This window comes from Callithrix jacchus, chromosome 14, assembly GCF_049354715.1.
Source record: "Callithrix jacchus isolate 240 chromosome 14, calJac240_pri, whole genome shotgun sequence".
Lineage (NCBI taxonomy): Eukaryota > Metazoa > Chordata > Mammalia > Primates > Cebidae > Callithrix > Callithrix jacchus.
Genome location: NC_133515.1, coordinates 37236034 through 37257117, shown reverse-complemented (window position 1 = coordinate 37257117; position 21084 = coordinate 37236034).

Here is a 21084-nt window from a genome sequence, read left to right as displayed (position 1 = left end):
CAAATGGTTTTGGGGGCCAGACCCTGGGCTCTGCTGCTCTGGTCAGCCTCAAGACTTGATGCCCTGTGTTTCAGCTGCTCTAGCTCCAGTCATGGCTAAAAGGGGTCAACTTGGAGCTTGGGCCATTGCTTCAGTGTGCAGGCCTCAAGACTTGCCAGCTTCCACAGGTGTTGGGCTTGCAGAGGCACAGAAGGCAAGAATTGAGGTTTGGGAACTGCTACCTAGATTTTGGAGGATGTATAGAAATGCCTGGATATCTAGGCAGAAGTCTGCTCCAGGGGCAGAGCCCTCATGGAGAACCTCTATTAGGGCAATACAGAAGGGAAATGTGGGGTTGGAGCCCCCACAGAAAGCCACACTTGGGCACTGACCTAATGGAGCTGTCAGCAGAGGGCCACCATCCTCCAGACCCCACAAGGGTAGATCCACTGACAGCTTGCACTGTGTACCTGGAAAGGCTGCAGGCACTCAATGCCAGCCCATGGAAGCAGCTGTGGGGCTGTATCCTGCAGAGCCACAGGGGCAGAGCTTCTCAAGGCATTGGAAGCTACCTCTTTGATCAGCATGGCCTGAATATGAGACATGGAGTCAAAGAAGATTTTGGAACCTTAAGATTTAATGACTGCCTGGCAGGGTTTCAGATATTCATGGGGTCTGTTTCCCCTTTGTATTTCTCCCATTTGGAATAGGAAATTTTACCCAATGCCTGTGCCCCCATTGTATCTTGGAAGTACCTAACTTGTTTTTTATTGTACATGCTCACGAGCTGAAGGGATTTGCCTTGTCTCAGATGTGACTTTGGACATTGACTTTTCAGTTAACGCTGAAATGAGTTAAGACTTTGGAGGACTATTGGGAAGGCATGATTGGTTTCGAAATATGAAAAGGACATGAGATTTGGGAGGGGCCAGAGGCAAAATGATATGGTATGGCTCTGTGTCCCCACTCAAGTCTCATCTCAAATTGTAATCCCCTTGTTTTGAGGGAGGAACTTGGTGGAAGGTGAGTGGATCATGGGTCAGAGTCCCCCTTTCTGTTCTCATAATAGTTAGTGAGTTCTCACAAGATCTGGTTGCTTGGTTAGTGTCTAGAACTACCCATTTTTCTCTCTCTTTCTCTCCTGCTGCCATGTAAGATGTACCTTGCTTCCCCTTCACCTTGGCCATGATTGTAAGTTTTCCTGAGGTCTCCTCGGCCATGCAGAAATGTGAATCAATTAAACCTATTAAACCTCTTTGTTTATAAATTACCCAGTCTCAGGTAGTATCTTTATAACAGTGTGAAAATAAATAAATATACTGCCCCTCAGGCAGTTCTGTTTTCTATTCTCATAATTACACTTGACCTGCCTCTGAATATCCGTTACCTAGCTCAAGCCACCTAAATTATTGCTGTAGACCCCCAACTGGCCATCTGCTGTCACATTTGCCTTTATTCAATCTGTTTTATACAGAGTAGTCAAGGAAGTAAGGACTAGTAATACAAATTTGTAGTATAAAACTTTCTTCTTATTTTTTTTGAGATAGGGTCTTGCTCTGTCATCCAAGCTAGAGTGCAGCAATCATAGCTCACTGCAATCTCAAATTTCTGGGCTCAAGTGATCCTCCTACTTTCAGCCTTCTGAGTAACTGGGATTACAGATGTTTACCAGCACACATGGCTCATTTAAAAAATTTCTGTAGAGATATGGGTCTCACTATGTTTCCCAGGTTGATCTTGAACACCTGGTATCAAGATATCCTCCTACTTTAGTCTCCCAAAGTAGGGAGACTGAACCACCACACCCAGTAACTTTTCTTTGCACTTAGGATACAATCCAAACAATAATAATTGTCTGCAAATCCCTAACTGTATGGTCTTTGCTTAGTTTTGTGACCTAAACTAAGCTTATTGCTCTCTCTCCCTTACTCAATGCTTTCTATACACACTGGCCATGTTTCTGTTTCTCACATCCATCAGCTCTTTTCCCTCACAGGCCTTGTATCTGCTATTTCTTTTCAGTTAACTTCACGGTCCCAGGATTTGATTTCCCCATGCTAGGTTTCTCATCATTCAGGGTTAAGTTCAGTGTCACCTCCTAAGTGAGATAGTCCTCTGAAGGCCAAATTTATATTAGCTATATATATTAGCTCTCTATTATATCACTCTATTTTACAGTCACCATTAGAACCTATTCTTATCTGAGATTATTTTGTTTTTTTTTATTTATTTGTTTACTCATTTATTTTCTGACCTCTTCAATGGGAAGGTAAGCCCCATGAGAGCAGACTTTATCTGACTTATTAATATTCACACTTCTGCTGTATATTGATAATTCAGAGTAATAATCAAAAATCTAATGGACCTTTAATGAATATTTGATGAATGAATGAATATTGATTTGTTTCAGGAAAATCATAGATCAAGGACAAATGCCATTCCATGTTTGATAGTTTGGTACATTGCTTAATTAACAGCTCACTTTACATCATGAACTATTAAGATTTTGAGGCTCCAGATTGAGTCCTTTGAATAAGGATGATGAGAAAAATTAATATTTTTTGAGAAGGTAGATAGATGGTCCAAAATAAGCTAAACATAGCTCTTTATAACTTTCATGAGAAATATCATCTGAAGTATATAATTGGAATAATAATGTGATAATAAATATTGTCATAAAATTATAAGAGACTTACAGAAGATATAAGATCAGGAACAAAAGTAAGAAAATCTTAACAATAGATGTGAGGTTAAGTGAGACTGAAATAGAAAAAGAATTAATTATTTGAAGATTATGTATATTTCCAGTTTTGAATGGTGGAGAAAAGAGTTTATACCTATGCCTCTTTGCAGGGGGATATGAGCAGCAGACAACAGTCTCATTGCTTCTGAGAAACCAATGCTTTTTGTGATGTTTACTTTCTCTAACTTCTTTTGGAATATTTAACTAAAACATGTGCTTTCTTATTCTAATCATCTGTTCTGTGGTTTGTAACTCAAAGAGCACCCTAAATGCAAAAACTACACCTTATGCTTGCCCTTTGCATCCATTTATCAGCACTTTCAATGGTAAGCATGTAATAGGTGCCATCTTTCTCATGAGGAAGCATACAAATATTCTTTGGTGTTGAAAGCACAGGCATGGTATCATGACATCTGTATTCTACTACTCCTGCTTCTACACTGCTCAGCATTGTAATCTCTCCAAGTTTTTCTTTTTGCACCAGTTTTTATACACAAGTTTGTACTATTTAGTAGCTGCAGAATCTTCTTTTTTTCCCTTTAATGAAATTGTAAGCATAAACTTGAATCTAAAATAGAAACTGGCTTAGCTTGGCTGTAGAACCTCCTAATATGCTAAGTAAAACTCTACAATGGCAGGTCTTCAAATTTCTCCAAAGTCTTACAGCAAGAATTCTATATTTAGCAGGATTTCAAGTGGAACTTTTCCTGTTTGAAGACTGCAGCTAAGGCATTGTTCAGTAAAGGACTAACCTTGCCCAACAAAAGATTCGGCCATTCCCTTCAGCTCCTTGGAGTTAAACTCTAAGCCCTTGGGATATCCTGCCTGCTAACAGTGTCTTGATTTACAGAGCCATTTGTCATGACAGATAGTTTATGCTAGCAATGTGATTTATGCTGGGAATGAGGATACTAGCTTTACCTCTGGAAGGGCTGGAGACTCAGGTCAGCTGCACCTGCTTGACCAATCCCCAATAAAAACTTTGGACATCAAGGCTTTGGTAAACTTCCTTGGTTGGCAGTACTCTGTGCATATTGCCACACATCATTGCTGGGAGAAGTAAGCACTGTCAGCACAGCTCAATAGAAGAGAACAACTGAAATCTTGTGCCTGGAACTCTCCTCGGCCCTGCTCTCTAGGCCTTTTCCTGTTTCTGATGTTATTTTGTATCGTTTTGCTGTAATAAACCATAACCATGAGTACAACAGCTTCTTTGAGTTCTGTGAGTCCTGCTAGTGAATTACTGAGCCTGAGGGTAGTCTTGGGGACCTCAGGTACTGTAGGCACAAAACATCAAACAAAAGGCACTAATGCTGCCCTACTAAGCTGTCAGGTACTTACTTTGTAGGACTTACTGAGAGGTGAGGAGTATGGCCAGTACCATTAACCACCACTCTGCAATCCCTCCCAGTTCACATAAGAAGACTGAAAATTGGGTGGTGTGAAGATGTGTAGAAATGGGAAGGCATTGGCAATATATGGACTACAGTCCTGCAGTGAAAGACCTCTCTGTTTTCTAAACCAAGTTTAGGGGTTTCCAAGAGAATTATGCATGAATGTTTAGGGTGCTGCCAGATGCAGAGATTGGCAATGACCCCTAATCAATTGCTTCTGCATAGATGATCTACAGCCTACTCAGTGCTACCTTAGCCACAGTTGACAGGTTAGGGGGTTGGGAAGTCTCGTGATGGAGCCTGACATGAGCCTCCTTAAAGTTTGGTGGTAAACATGATCATAGAGATGGATGCTGACATCTACTTCTGACCCAATGGCTCTGAAGGAAAAACCCATGCTGAATAGCTTGTAGGTAAAGATTTAACAAGCTGGTGGCATACTATTCCCAGTCCCTATGGCTCTCAGAGGATGGAGCAGAGGACTCCAGTAGTTCTAGTGAGTCCGCGTGAAGGAGTGAGGAGGTTACAGAAGGCCCCTGAGGCATAGGACACTCTGGATGGATGCTCAGGAATGCAGTGGTATCCTCAAACCCTCAGATTTATGGGTACATGCTTTTGGTAGGGCTCACAGAAGTTGTAGTGTCTTTTCTCTGAAAACATTCTCAAAAAAACAGGAAGCTGGAGTGATACTCAACATTACCCTAAGAAAAAATTCACATCCATATGGGCCACCAGCAGGAGATGGAAATCGATTTAAGCAGAGGAAGACCAGTACTATCCTGTAGCATCATATGGCTAGTTATACAAGCCCACCCTGTTTCTCTTATTTTCTCTCACTGCCCCTTTCTAACAACTGTGGGACATGGATTGCCTGAGGGAGTAGAGGTTCACCATGAGTGGTTGTGTCCTCTTTCCCAACTCATATGCCTACTCTGCACTGGGGGTTAAGAAAGGCCTTGGAATAAAGAGGGGACTAAAGTTTTCGGCTGAACCAAACAAGTTCAGTAACTACATACAATTGGAAGTATATGAAATCCAAGCTTTCATTTAAAAAATAGAGAGATTAAACCAGCATAAAATTAAGGAAAATTGTGACAAAATTTAAACTTCTAAATAAATCTAGAATATTTGGCCTGTTTTTCCTTCTGTCACTTCCCTTCTCTCTCCTTGCCTTTCTTCCTATCTTTCTCTTTTATTATTTATGCTGTTTGTCTATCCATCTACCCTTTATATATCAATCATCTATCTGTTTCCCAGGTCCCTGCTTCTAAAGGTGAGATGTGGCAAAACACATCATACAAGAATTTACATTTCTGCTAGTAATTAAATGAATTAACTTTATTTTTTATTATTTTTGTAGATATTAGATCAGTGCAAAAGTAATTATGGCTTTTCCATTGAAAGAAATAATTTTTTCTTTTTAAGAAAGCTTTTCTTATTTCCATAGGCTTTGGGAAACAGGCAGTATTTGGTTACATGAGTAAGCTCTCTTTTTTTTGAGATGAAATTTCACTTTTGTTGTCCAGTCTGGAGTGCAATGGCATGATCTCGGCTCACCACGATGTCTGCCTCCTGGGTTCAAGCAATTCTCCTGCCTCAGCCTCTCAAGTAGCTGGGATTACAGGAATACACCACCATGCCCAGCTAATTTTTTGTATTTTTAGTAGAGATGAGGTTTCTCCATGTTGGTCAGGCTGGTCTCAAACTCCTGACCTCAGGTGATCCACCTACTTTGGCCTCCCAAAGTGCTGGGATTGAAAGCATGAACCACCATGCCTGGCCATGAGTAAGTTCTTTAGTGGTGATCTGTGAGATTTTAGTGCACCTGAGCAATATGCACTGAACACAGTTTGTAGTATTTTATTCCTCACCCCCTTCTCTCCTTTCCTCACAAAGTCCTCAAAGCCCATTGTGTCATTGTTATGCCTTTGCAAACTCATAGCTTAGCTCCCACTTATGAATGGGAACACATGATGTTTGGTTTTCATTCCTGAGTTACTTCACTTTGAATAAAATCTCCAATCCCATCCAGGTTGCTGCAAATACCATAGGATTTCATGACCAAGAATCCAAAAGCAAAGGAAATAAAAACAAAGGTAAATAGGTGGGCCTTAATGAAACGATAGAGATTTTGCATGGCAAAAGGTCAGTCAGTATAGCAAACAGACAATCCAGGAGTGGGAGAAAATCTTCACAATCTATACATCTGATAAAGGACTAATTTCCAGAATCTACAATGAACTCAAACATATTAGCAAGAAAAAAACAATTCCATAAAAAAGTGGGCTAAGGACACGAATACACAAAAGTAATATTTCTTGATGGACAAAAGTACAAGTGATCATACACTATTCTCATTATATTACTTTGTATAAGGCATACTTAATGTTCTAGGGCACAGATGATTCTTTGGCTGTTCTAGTCTCAAATATCCTGTTATTAAGGTTGCAGTATAGATCTGACATCAGGATGGATATTTTCAGTGTTTCTTTAGTAATGATATTCAGTGTGAATGTTTTTCAAGTGTGAACTCTCAATGAGATAGCCCAGACAGGTGGCTAGGGCCATGAGTAAAAACTTTTTGTCTTAGTAAAAATGATATTTCTGAGGTGATTTGTAATGCCATGATCCACATGGAATCAACTTCATGAAAGATTATACACACCTGAGGAGGTACTCTTCCATATACCTTAAAATAGTGTACTTCATGTCCTCAACTTTTAAACAAGTTTCACTCATTAATAAATCACATTGCATTGAAATTCCATTTCTTCATCCCTTAAATGACATTTGTCAAATATAGACTATTGAGCATTTTAGGGTCTCCTTTTTCTACTTATTTAATAAACAAATGTTAGGGTTAAGTCAGATTATTTATCAGAACTTTCAAATTCTAAACACTGTGATTTTTCAAAACAAGTAGGTACGGGGGCAGCAGGAGTGTTTAGATTTTGGGCCAGCCCCGTTAAGAGCTTGTAATATCAACAAGACACCAGCTTAGCTGCAGCAGAGTCCAAAAGATTCCCGGGCTGGGTGGTTTTCTTGTAAGTTTTGGTCATCAGTTCTCAAACAAGAAATCACGGAAAAACCATCTCATCATCTTCACAGTTGGAGAGAATTATTGTACTACCTAAATTAGGCCAAGGACTGAGCCACAGTGGGGACTGAACTGCCTCTTTAAAAGCTTCAGTCTCTCCAAGTCAGGGTAAAGGGCATCATCAGAAGAAACCCACATCAAGGCTAATGAGGACTTTACTGAAAGCAGCCATGGGAATACTTTAGAAAAACTACCTTTCTGCAGGTGCCTGGATTTAAACTCTGTCATTCTCTAACAAAATACTTTACTTGTGTCTCCTACCTGCCACCAACCCACTAACTTAATTCAGAGGAAAGGAGAATTGTTGCTGGCTGTGTTGTCCCACCCTTCTCTCCCCTTTCACCTTCAGGACAGCATGGCAGGACTTAACTGCAGACCAGTGTTTTTATTAGAAGGAACGAGCTGCCTGTAGATGATTTTTTTAAACTCCATTTGTGCTCTGAAGAGCTTCTTGCTGACCACTGCCTCCATATCAGTGATTCTGCCTTAGACCATAAGATCCACGAGGGTAAGAATCAAGTACTTGTTTTGTTTTTGTTACAGTATGGACTCAGTGACTAGCACAGGCTGTGATACTTCACTGAAACCTGATTCATGGTGTTTTGGGTGAAATAATGCTCTTCTATATGAATTGTCAGGAAGCACTGTGCTAATCTAGGTTTCCATGTACCGTTCTTGACAGGGGTACTATACTCTAGGCCAGGGTATAATAAGAATTTTCTGTAAAGAGCTGAATGATAAATATTTTCAGCTCTGTGTGTCACACAGTTTCTGTTGCAGCTACTCAATGCTGCCATTGAAGCATGAAAGAAGCCGCGAGACAATATATAAATGAAGGAGTGTCACTGTGTTCTAGTAAAACTTTATTTACAGAAACAGGTGGCAGGCTAGTTTTAGCCCATGGGCTAATGGTTACAGTTCCCTGTTTTAGGAATAATAAAGGGCATGAAAATGAGTTGGTTGAAATATGCAAGATGCATATAGGTATATTCTCATTTCATCATCGTTCTGAGGAAGTATTCAGGTCCCATATAAGTAAGTCTTCCCTTAAGCCAGACATACAAGACTTTCATATCATAATCAAGAACACAATAAATCAATTCAGTCAGCCATAAACTGTTAACTTACAAGTACTCAGCTCGCACATTTTGTCACACTTTGGCAAAAAGTTGTTAGATTCTACATTATAAAGTGCTGAGCAACAAATGAAAAATTTCATTTCCATTGTGGAAAAAAAATTTAAAATAAACTGATAAGAAACCAAGTTCTTAAGAGTCTGTTAAATATGTTTTATAACTGTGGAGTTCAGTTCATAAAATCTCTTTTTAAAAATCAATTATTTTCCTGCAAAAAGAGGTATAAAAAACTCCAAATGAGTCAAATAGTACAATATTTCTGAATCTGAAATAAAAATATGTTAAAATAGTGAAATTGCAAGCTCATCTGGATCTTGCAGATTCACCTCAATAGCCTAGCAGTTTTCAACTTCCATTCAGGAGGTAATATTACAGAATGACAAGGTATGTGAGAAGGAGGAGAGAGAAATAAGAATTTCAAAGAGAAACTCCAGGAGTTCTGTCTCAGAGGGTACTTGTTTGCTTCTTTTTTATTTTTTAATAAGGTTTATGTTTTAGAGCAGTTGTTTACAACATAACTAAGCAGAAGATACAGAGAGTCCCTTCCCATATTTCTCCTGCCCTGCAACGTGCACAGCCTCCCCCACCGTCAACATCCCCTACCAGAGTGGTACATTTATTACAGCTGATGAACCTACATTGACACATTGTTATCACCCGGAGTCCACAGTTTACATTAGGATCCACTCTTGGTGTTGTACATTCTGTGAGTTTGGACAAATGTGTAATGACATATGCACCTTTACAGTATCATACAAAGTAGTTTCACTGACCTAAAAATCCTGTGTGCTCTGTTTTCACCTCTTCCTTGTCATTAGCAGAGGGAAACGGAATTACCAAGAATATGCTCTTACATATCTTTACTGCTCCAGGTCCCCAGATGGAGTTAGCAGCAGTCTTTACTTACTTTGTAAGAAAAGAATTATGTCTATAAAATAATTAAGAAATGGAGACATTTTATTTGAAATAATCTTTATTTGCTTGGCTGTTACTGACTACTTTCTATAAAGCTTCTTTATTGAGTACTCGGAATATGATAAAAAGGAATTACTGAATAGCTGCAATGTGCGTAGAATCATGACATCATTGGTTCCTCCCTTTGCAAACTACTATTTTGAGGGCAGCATATATTTTTGTAAGAGTCAGAATAGTAGCTACATGTTTATCTGCAGAAGATAAATATACATTGTGTATTAGGAAAGATTCTTAGTTGTAAGCTATAAACACCAACTCCAGGTAATAAGAACAAATACATTTATTGGAAGGATATTGGCAAGTTTACGGAGGCCCTGGGTACTTGAAAAAGGAGGCATGAACCTAGGGGAATCTGGAGAACCAGGAAAGGTGGTGGAGGCATAGCAACGGCCTTGGGGCTGAGTACTCTTGCCAGGATGCAAGTATTATCACCATTGTTTCATTGCTTCTGCTATAACCACACAATGCAATGAATAACTTCCAATCCTCTCTATGCTTGCATCACTGAATCAAGATTTTTTTTTTTTTTTTTTTTTTTTTGAGACAGAGTTTTGCTCTTCTCACCCAGGCTGGAGTGATCTCGGCTCATCGCAACCTCCGCCTCCTGGGTTCAGGCAATTCTCCTGCCTCAGCCTCCTGAATCAAGATTTAAGCACCAGGAGTAAGCATCCAATAGGTTAACATTAGGCCATTTGTCCTTGCTCAGATACTGCTAGAGGAGAAGAGAAGCCAAAATCTTGAATTATGCAACTATGAAGACTGCATATAATTGGAGGCTGGGTGATTCCTCTGAATAATCAAAGTACTGGTAGGAAGGGGGAAGATGAAGAGTAGCCAAATAATGGCAAATGTCCTCTGTATTCACATACTGAAAATACCCATAGAATTTTAAATTATTTCAGTTTATTGACCAAAATCTGCCTCTATGGATCCTTTGAAGGTCCATTTTCTCCTGCTTTAACATCCGACTTCAATTCAGTCAATTCATTGAAGAATTTTGAAGAGAGAATCACTGAGACTCAAAGTTAAGTCAGAAATAATTTTTTTATAAGAAATTTTGTTCTGGTAGGGACAAGAGGAAATTGATACAAGTTATTATAATACAGTGGTTAGTAATTGCTAAATGCATGAATAAATTATAATAGGACTACCCAAGAGATAGATAGCTTTTTCAGTTGGGTGGGTCAATGTAGATTTCATAGATGAGGCATTTTGAGATGAATCTCAGAGAAAGCTAATATTTTGACATATGGAAATGGAACCCAAGAGCATTCCAGTCATGAGCTAAGATAAAATTTTGAGAAAAAGGTACAATACCATTGCAACGCATCATATAATCAGCTAGCTACTTTAAAATATGCAAGATGAAGAGCTGTGGGCATTAGAAGCATGAGAATTAGGTGGAAGCTGACCACAGAGACTCTGGCAGTGGATGAAGCACAACCTTTATACTGTAGGTGGTCAAAAGCAGCACAAGGTCAATATCAGTGTGTAAGCAGAGTAGGGACCTGATGATCAGTACACTGAAGACAATTTGCTGTAGAATAGTGTACAGGATGGAATGAAATTTGAGAATTTGAAGGCAGGAAGTCTTTCAAAGAAGACATTGCCAAAACCTAATCTGAGAATGTCTGATAAGGAAACAAAGGCAATGTGACCAGGATGGAGAACATAGATGTGCAAGCCATTATCGAGAAAGTTGGCTTCACTGAGTGATAGAGAAGGAAGTAATTTCTAGGTGAAATGCAGATCTGGAATCAGTGTGAATGTCTGCTTTAAGGTGCTATCTAAGGAACTTGAGTTACTGAGGCAAGTCTTCTAAGTTCACTTTCAGAGTTGTTGAGTTTGATATGTGATGAACATCTAAACATATTGATGTCAATAGGTAGTTAAAAATGTAGATGAGGAGGTTAAAAAAAGTGACTGTAACTACTTGGATGGTTAAAGGAGTCATATAGGTAACATAAATGATGCAAGATGAAACACAGACACATATAAAATTGAGATAATTTTTCTTAAATTCAAAATAAAGATTGTAAATAGAACATTATACTCATTTATTATTTTTCATAATTTTTATTTTGTTGACTAGGAACCACCCCTTACAATGTTTTTCATGGAACAAAAATATGACTGTAAGTCTTGCATTTTGAATTTCAATGTACAAAAAAATTCAACCATGATATTTTAAAATGGGGCAATGTTCACTTTTGTTCATTTTCATAATTTGAAAACAACTAAAATAGGGAATTCTGAATATGGGTAGTATTTTGGCATGGTTGTTTTTGCATTTAGCATAACTTTGTCTGAGACACTTGTACAATTCTGATTTTTTAATATCATCATATTTGGTTTTGAGTTTTGTTATACTCCAGTTCAGTATCTCTCATTTGCTTCTTCATTCACAGAGGAAAGCTAATTGCAAAATATTAGGTACTTTTTATAAAATGTAAAGTCAGGTAATATATTTTGAAAGTCACTTCTTCACAACTTCAAGAATGTAGTTGAGGCTATACTTTCATTTCTGAAAAACAATTTCAGGGCAGAAAGCTGGGCCAGTTATAATTGTTATACCTCAGGTAGATCTTCCCAAAGCCACAGTTTTTTTGCAAATAAGTGAATAGAGTCATACATTTTGGGGAAAGCATACTTGAACACCTATTCAAAGAAATATTTAGGATTTAGACTGGCTGTAATAGCAACCAAGAAGATCCAGTATGATCTAGTTTTAACTGGTGAACGGAGGCGGCAAGTTTTCCTTGGATAACACAAGCAAGTTTCTTTGAATAGTTAAAAGCATCTCTTTAGCCTCATGTCAACACTAAGCCAGCTGCTTTCAACTAGTGCAGCCTCTAATTCATCAAGCCAATCACCGTATTGCCTGTGATTCAGACAGTCCATATGGTAATGGCTACCTTGACAATGAGTTTCATTTTTAACTTTAGCACACAAGATCTCCCTGGTGAGTGATGCATTGGTCAGGCTTATGTTCTATAACCTAGGAACATGTTGTTACCTTGAATTAAACTTGTATATCACTGACCATTACAGAATCACTGGCTGTAGTCTTGACTACTAATTTTGAGTAGTCCAACATGGACATTTTCCTAATACACAAAAGCAAGTCATTTCCTGATGTTATTTCTATCATGGGCATCCTGCCCAAAAGTCCTTCGGTCACATCAAAATTCTCTTCGACATCATGAATAAATATAGCTAATTGGGTGGTATTATTTATATCTGTGCTTTCATCAGCTGCCATAGAATACGCCACAAAAGATTTAACTTTTTCACGCATTGTGTCCTGTAAGGTCTTAGCCAAGTCTACAATACATTGAACTACAGCATTCTGGCCAGACATATTTTTGCAATTGATTATTTCTGCTTGATGCACATAATTTGTAATGCATTCTGTAGACACTTTATAAAAATAAGCTTACCACCTGCAAAAGGTTTTGAAGTCCCAGGAAAATTCACTTAATACATAATGGCATTGCACAATAGCATTTCTTATTTTGTCCACTTTAAAATGTTTAGAAATTTCATTCCTTTAAAGTTGATTTATTTTTAATCACTTAGCTTTTCTGTATATTGATAATAGTTCTTATCTTGGGTCATCTCATGATGGTGCATTAGTCATATTCTTCTGATACCTTCTTTGCATAATGAACACATTATATTCACATATTTTAAAAACACATGTTCCCCTTGGTTTGTCCCTCTTCACCCCATTTTAGATAGTGATACGGGTATCAAGAAAAACTGTTTAAGAAACCAACAGAACTAGTGGCATAATGATGAATAGCCACTTCATTGTGGTTTCAGTTCTGGCTCAATGGGGATTAATGGGGATGGTGGTAAACTCACATAAAGGGGATTCCAAGTGTATATAATTGAGCTAGTTATCATATAGTTACTGATTTTTTTGTTTACTTGCAATTTGGTCAGAGAATGTGGTCTGGATGATACCAATCCTTTAAAATTTAATGAAGCTTGTTACATGTATGATATAATATTAAGAAAAATTTTATAAATGTTCCATATATGTTTTACAACAATGTGTATTCTATAGGCCTGGAGTGCAGTATTTCATGTAACTTCGTAGATCAAGCTTGCCAATGTTGTACAAATTTCCATTTACTTACTGACTCCTGTTTGCTGTGATGGGTTAAAATCTTTATCAGTATAAACTTGTCTGTTTCTACCTGGGGTTATGCAGCTTTTTCTTTATATCTTATGTTTTTATGCTATGCTATTAGGTGCATATATGTATTTAAAACTGATGAATCAATCATTCTGTTATAACCCTCCTTATGTCTTATAATGCTTTTTATCTAATGCTTTCTTTGACATTAAAATACCTATGCTTGTTTGTTTTTGTTAGTATTTGCCAGATAATATCTTTGACTTTTAATGTTTGTGAACTTATACGTGTTTTTATTAGATTTATCTCTTTTATGTTTCATAAGGTTAAATACATATAAAACCTGGTGCTGCTGCTTCTACCAGGAATTCATGTTGCTGTTTTATAATGATGAATTTGAAGTTTTTCTCTCTCTCATTCTCTCTCTACTTTTTAATTTGAAGTAATTTGAAAGAGATGGAAAAGTTGTAAAACAGTACAACACCTGCATAGCCTCTACTCAGGTTCCACTATTGTTAACATATGACCACATTTCCTTTACATTCTCTCTCTATGTCTCTATCAGTCTGTCTGTCTACCTTTTTCTATATATTTGTACCATTTGAAAAGGTTTTTGATATGATGTCCTATTATCTTTAAATTGTTCAGTGTATATTTTTCTAAAAAATATTCTCCTACATTACCATAGTATAACCATAAAAATGAGAAAATTAATTTTGGTAGAATACAACCACCTTACCCTAAAACTGCATTCATATTTTTTTCTACTCTCCTAATGATGTCATTTATTGAACAGAGCAAACAAAATTCAGTCAATCAAAACCTCTTCTTTTATCTCTTTCCTTTCTAGTACAACATTTAATCTGGGATCACACATAGGAATTAGTTGTCAATCGCCTTAGTCTCCTTCAGTCTAGAACAATTTATCAATGGATCCTTGTCTTTCATGACTTAATATTTTTGAAGTGCAGAGGACAATTATTTTATTATATATTTGTTAAATATTTCTTCATGATTCAATTCAGGTAATTCAATTTTGGCAGAAATATCACAGACTTGAGACTCTATTCAATATTATGTTATTTGTCTCATTCATGTTGATGTTAAGTTTTATTAAAAATGGTGTTTTCCAGATTCTTCACCGTAAAGTCAATTAAAATTATTTCTTATAAGTTAATAATTATTATTATCATATTTCTCACAGAGATTATTTGAGATTTTGAAAATAAACCCTTATCCAACTTTTATCCATTGATTTTAATATCCATTATTAATTCTTATTTTTAATTTATTATTTAATTGAAAAATTGTGGGGTAAAATAAAAGTTAAACAATTAGGATACAAATGAACTTCTAATTTTTCTCTTTAAAAAATGGATGAGCAAAGAGTCTGCTAATCTCTAGGATGTGGTTTCAGTCTGTGGATCATCTGCTTTCGCAGTCATTTCAGGTTGAGTTTTTCTTAACTATGCCCCACCTTGGAGTTACTGAATCAAAATTCCTGGAGACTGGGGAATAGGAAACTTCCTTTTTAACAGATTGCCAGGTGATTCCTAAATATAGAGACCTGCTCTAATAAGAGTCAATTGACCTTTGATCTAAGGATGCCTAACACCTGCAAATTGTGGACAAAGGATACAGAAGTTACATTTAATGTTATGAGTTATAAATATTACATCAGACACACCATTGAGACAGGATGGATTTTTCCAGCTTAGAATGTTCACATTCTGCCCCAAAATAGATGAATGTGCAGCAAACCATTTAGGCAGAAGGCTGTTCTGCTCTACATAATGCAACAAGTGAAGTGGAAAGAAAAATAACTTTCTCTGTAGTCCTAAGGTCTCCACTCACAGTCTAAATTTTTTATTTTTCTTAGGGAATATTAAAGCAGATAACATTTCAGTCCTTTCTGCTTTATTCTAAGCCTCCCCTCTTCAGCCCCTTATTTCCTCTGCTTTCCAGTAGCAAACACACTATTATCCATTCAGTTGCTAGATTCTTTGTCTCTTGAAAGCATCTGCTGCTGTGAATCATGAAAGAAAATTCTATCTTTGTGTATATCACCTTTTTAGTGCTGTTTTACCTTGGAAGATTTATCTGAACCATAGTCCCAGACCTGTTGCTTCTGGCCACTTTTATCATAGTCGCTGGTATCAATTGGCATCCCATGAACTTTTCACAATTATAGTCCTATTTCAAATCTCCCCCAAGTGCCATAACTTTGCCCAAGTGAATTTATTAAGTGCTTTTTAATCAGCTCAAGCTTAAATCTCATGAGTAGAATGCAGTCTGGGATCTTCAGTTAATATTAATGCTTTTCCCCATCCAGACTTTCCTGTAATTCATCATAGGGTATTTCATTGCAGGAAATTGCCTACCAAACATGAATACTCACAGTTTTTCCTGGCTTTAGGTAGAGTAACATTTTTTGAGGTCCTACTTATTTAATATGACAGACACATAGAATTACGTTTTCATTTAAAGACTATTCTTCACAATTCTGAATAGAAATATTTTCATCTTAAATCAAAACATATGAAAGATGGTAGTGTGAAAATCTCCTTAGAATACAAAGATAAGAATTTTAAAGACAGAAAACTCTTGCCATTTCTAGAGTTTTAACCAAAAAGCAGGACGATGAAATAAACAGCAAAAGTAAAAATTGTAATGTTTACCTAAGAGTTTTTCACTACATGAGCTGCTTTTCTTTTATTGATTTATCTATTGTATACCAGAAACTGAAACTTTACATACATATACGGTGTCACTTTGACATAGCTGATTTTGCAGATGAAAATAAATGCTCTGGCAGACTAAGTAACTTCCCATAATATGAAACTGCCACACTAGTCTAACTCTGAAATCGTGTCTTTTCTTTTCTATCATCCTACTCATTAAGCCTTCCATAATAGCAGGTATGGAAATTATGGTCCTTCGTGAAGCCTAATGTTGGCATATATCTCATCCTATTAGGCTAAAGTGACAGAAAATGTAAATGTTCTTAATTTCTAAAAGAAAACTATAAAAAGAATTATTGTTAGATTTTCCTTTGCATCAAAAATAAAAGAAGATTCTTTGCAAATGAAATATTTTCCTCTTGTTGTTCAGGAGATTATGATGAGAAAATTATGTTTCTTAGAAGAATTTGTCAGCTCAAAAACTCCATGTGCCTTGAGTATGTTGGCAAACCCAAGTGCTTTTTGGTTTTCTTCCTACATTGATGAACAAGAGCAGTGTTAGCAAAACCAAGTAAATAAAATAGAAAAACTTTAAATGTTCCATTATTTTGAGGGATTGGCAATCGGTAAACCTTGGCACCGTGTATGACCAGGCATATGTGTGTCTACAACTTGTGCACCAATATCCCTATTCCCCTTCTTTCCTCCCCTTCTTTGCCCTCCCTTTCCCTCTCCTCTGCTTTCCTCCCGTTCACTTTTCTCTCTCTCATTCTGCATTATATTTCTAATCTTCTTGCTTGCCACTTAGAAATACCCACCTATATTCAGTGTGAATTGTGCCTATGCCAACTACCCTCACTTCCTTTCAGTATGCATAATGTTTAGTCATTTTGCCAGGTTTTGACAAATAAAAAATAATAAAGTTTTAAATTTCATCAAAAATATTGTTTCACTTTACAATTGTTTAATAAAATCAGCACCTTACAAGATAAACTCCTAAGAAATAGACACCTTTTAATTTGAGGTTTAAAGGATTTTCAAACAAAATACATTTGTGTTATTGAGAAAAAAAGCTATAATAGAAAAGAAAAAATAATTTCCAGTTAATTTTGACATTTTAATTTTTATACTATGTATTTTTTTCAGATGATAAAAGTAATTCAATATACTGCTTGAAATTATGGAAAAGTATATTGAATAAAATAAAAATTTTCTGCCATCCCATGAATGAAAAAAATATACTCTTATCTAAGTTTTACTTCATTTTTCTTTTAGTTAACTCCCAGTCACTCCTTAGAGTTGTCAGCTAAAAAAATCAAGTCATTCTTCCTTATTGCCTCCTCTCTAGCCTAATTGGATCTGGTTTCCTGTTGGATTAACTTTCTGGGCTTCTCATTCAAAGCACATATGCACTTCAGCAGTAAAGAATTGTTTATTATTATCTGTCTCCATCTAAGTCATAGGCCGTGAGTTGTTTAGTTGCAGTGGCCCAGCTCTTAGTAAAATAAACAAATAAATATAAATAAAATTCAAATTTTATATATTTATATTTATTTGCTCTTATAGTTTTACAATCTGTTTATAATTTAACATATTATAATCAACTTCTCTTGTTATTTTTGAATCTATACATATTTTTTCTATCACAAATATGTGAATTCGTTTTGGATGGATTCTGTGTATATGCCAATGCATTAGATATACACATAGGTTTACCAACAATTTTCTAATACTTTAATGGGGTGGTTGTTTATATTTAAGCCTTTAATTCTTCTATAATTACTTTTTCTTAAACTTCTTGTCATAAACGTATAGAAAATAGTATAATGAACTTTCATGTGCACTACAATCCAAATTCACAATTATGAATTTATGGTCAATTTTGTTTTATTTACCCTACCCACTCCTTTTCCCTCAATTATTTTGAGACAAAACCTAGACATGATCTTATTCATGTGCAAATATTTCTTTACACATCTTTAAAATGATATAATCACATTACTTTTGTCATATCTAAAACAATAAGCAGTTATTTCATATAGTATTCATTTTTCTCTTATTGAATGAAGTAGGAATTTCTACCATTTCCTTCTGGCTTCTTAGCATTTGTCTCATCACTAGTGTTTGAATGATGTGCAGTTTTTAGTGTAGTTATCTTTCTCTACAGAGAATCTCAGCAGAAGGACCACCTTTCTTTCTTTCTTTCTGTCCAGCTTGGTGTTCATATGTTTGGCTATACTAGTTATTAGCCTTCTAATTGGCCTTCTTCCTGTGGATCCCTGCTGTCTTTCAGCTGACAGAATAGCTTTTAACAAACCTGGGGCATTTGAGCATCTGTTGAATGCTGTTAATAAGCTGTAACTTTCATGCTTTATGCAGGATTGAGTTAAATTATAATTTTAGCCATTTCTTTCTCTACCATGGTCAACACTCTTTTTGATACACAGCCTTCCAAATTAGGAAGGTTTAGTCCCAGTTTCCTTGATATCTTCCTGCTATACTGCACAGCTTTCTCAGGACGTGTTAATGCAGATTGTACCTCAGTGATTTTCTTCAGTCAGGTATATGAGTGCTTTTACATGCATTCTCTGGAGTTTTCTGTTTGGGCTTCATTTTTCCTTCCCGTTTATATCACATGCAGGTTTGTCTCTGTTGTAATATTCTCCTGGTGATTTCAAGAGAATCTTGGGATGGAGGGAGCTACATACCCACACTCACATGGATATTGCTGGGAAGTCCTCTATGGATTTTCTTGGGGGAAATACCATAAAGATTATTTCTGCAGAGATTAAGGACTGGTAATAATCCAGTAATTCAAGAAGCTTCAATACTTTACTTATAATGTTAAGAAGTACATTTGGCAACTGAATAATAGTAGCTAAAATGGCACTCTGAAATTAGGTAAAAAATTAATGTAATGTAATGTCAGCTCTGCTCAACCGAAAATATTGACCTCTTTCTTTGCTTTTGTTCTACCATGTAAAACATTTGTTTTTAACTGGGCTTGAGTTCAAATTCTTTGCAGGTTCAGGTACATTCACACACTCTGACCTCTGACTCTCCAAAGGCCACTGTGACTTGTGAAGAAGAGAACACAAATTCGAATTTTAAAAATTTAATTTTATTTCTTTTCCTCTCTATTCTATCTGTGTGGTTTAGAGCACATTACCTCATCTTCTTTAAATTCAGTGGTATTACCTGTAAAATGGCTTAATAATTATTTTACTCATAGAATGTGAAGATTAAGAGACAAAATAAATGTGAAAGTCTTTTATAAGTATAAAACATATATTAATATTAGTTTCTATTATGAGCATTTCATAAATCAGCTCATATTATGAGTGCTTTTTAAATTGACTGGCTATCACTGTAAGATTTAACATTTATAGAAAGGATGGAAATGTCTATTCATCTTTTTTTGTGAGAACTACTGGTCTGTTTAATTTCAGAAGTCACTAGCAGGTCTCAAATTCTTACATTCTATAAACTAGTTATTTTTTAAAGCCAATGTAAGTATTCTCAGATTGTTAGGCACCACAACACTCTGTTATTCTGAGACTAGAACTAGACCATTGTAGTTTAGGTTCCCTAGGACACAGACTCTGGGGAGAGATTTTCATGCTGACTGTTTTTTGAGAGTGCTCTTGGTGACAGTGTCCTGAGGGGTGAGAGAAGCAGACTAAGCGGAAGGAAAAGTTGAGCTGCTCTGCATTCACAACACAGACCTCAGTCATTTGCTTTCTGTAGCATAATTCCAGCATCTATCATTTATATACGCTTGGGTAAGACAAATATACTCTTCCGAGCCTGAGTTTCGGCACTTAAAGTATATACCTCTCACTGTTTATTTTTGAGAATTAAATGAGAATTAAATTCATATTTTGGATAATACAATTGAAAATGCAAGAGGTCATCTCTTAAAGGAATAAAAGTCTCAAGTCATGACTTTGGATCTGGGACATTAGACACATTATGATCCAATTGCTGGGTCAGAATAGTGGAAAAGGCTCCTCTTTGCTTCAGTTTGAACAATTACAAAAGAACACCCAGCTGCTGGAAGACACATTTTAGGAATTAGACTGGATTTAGAAGTTGAGTTTTGCTATGGTTTGAATGTGTCTTCTCCAAATTCAAGTGTTGCCAATAAGACAGTATTAAGAGGTAGGGCCTTTAGAAAGTGATCAGGTGACGAGGGCTCCTCCCTCGTCAACAAAATTAAGAACCTTATAAAAGAAGCTTTAAACAGCATTCACCTCTCTTGCCCTTTCACCTTCTGTCTCATGGGGGCACGATGTTTCTCTCTTCCAAAGGATGAAGCAATAGGGTACCACCCTGGAAACAGAGAGCAGCACTTAACCACACATCAAACCTGCGGGCCCCTTGATTTCCGACTTGCCAGCCTCAAAAACTGTAAGAAGTAAGTTTCTGTTTTTTATAAATTACCCAGTCTGTGGTGTTCTGTTATAGAAGCACAAATGGACTAAAACAAATTTAAAAACCAAAAACGACTGCACAGCTTGTCAACTCACTGTTGGTTTAATTAATATTTTTATTCTTCCCTTTTGATCAATAGTTCAAAGAAATGTGGAGGGAGTCCCAGAAAGTTAGGGGGCAATGTAAGCCTTATTTGTATTTAACTCCCTCAGTCTATGATTTAAATTAGCCCCCTGAAGTCTTTAAAGAGAGATTAATGGGTATCACAGATTAATACTTAAATGAGGACCTCCTCTTAAGAGTACAAAGTACCAAACAGCCACCAACTCTATGCATGCTGCTTGGATTGACCTGGGTTCTCTTCGAAATTCTCTGTGCAAATTTTGATTTTCTTCTGATCTGGTAGTCATCTCGTAGTCATTTTCTTTCAATTGGGAATTATTAAGGCAATTTTTAACAGTTGATTATAAAATCAACTATTATAAAAATATATATTGATAT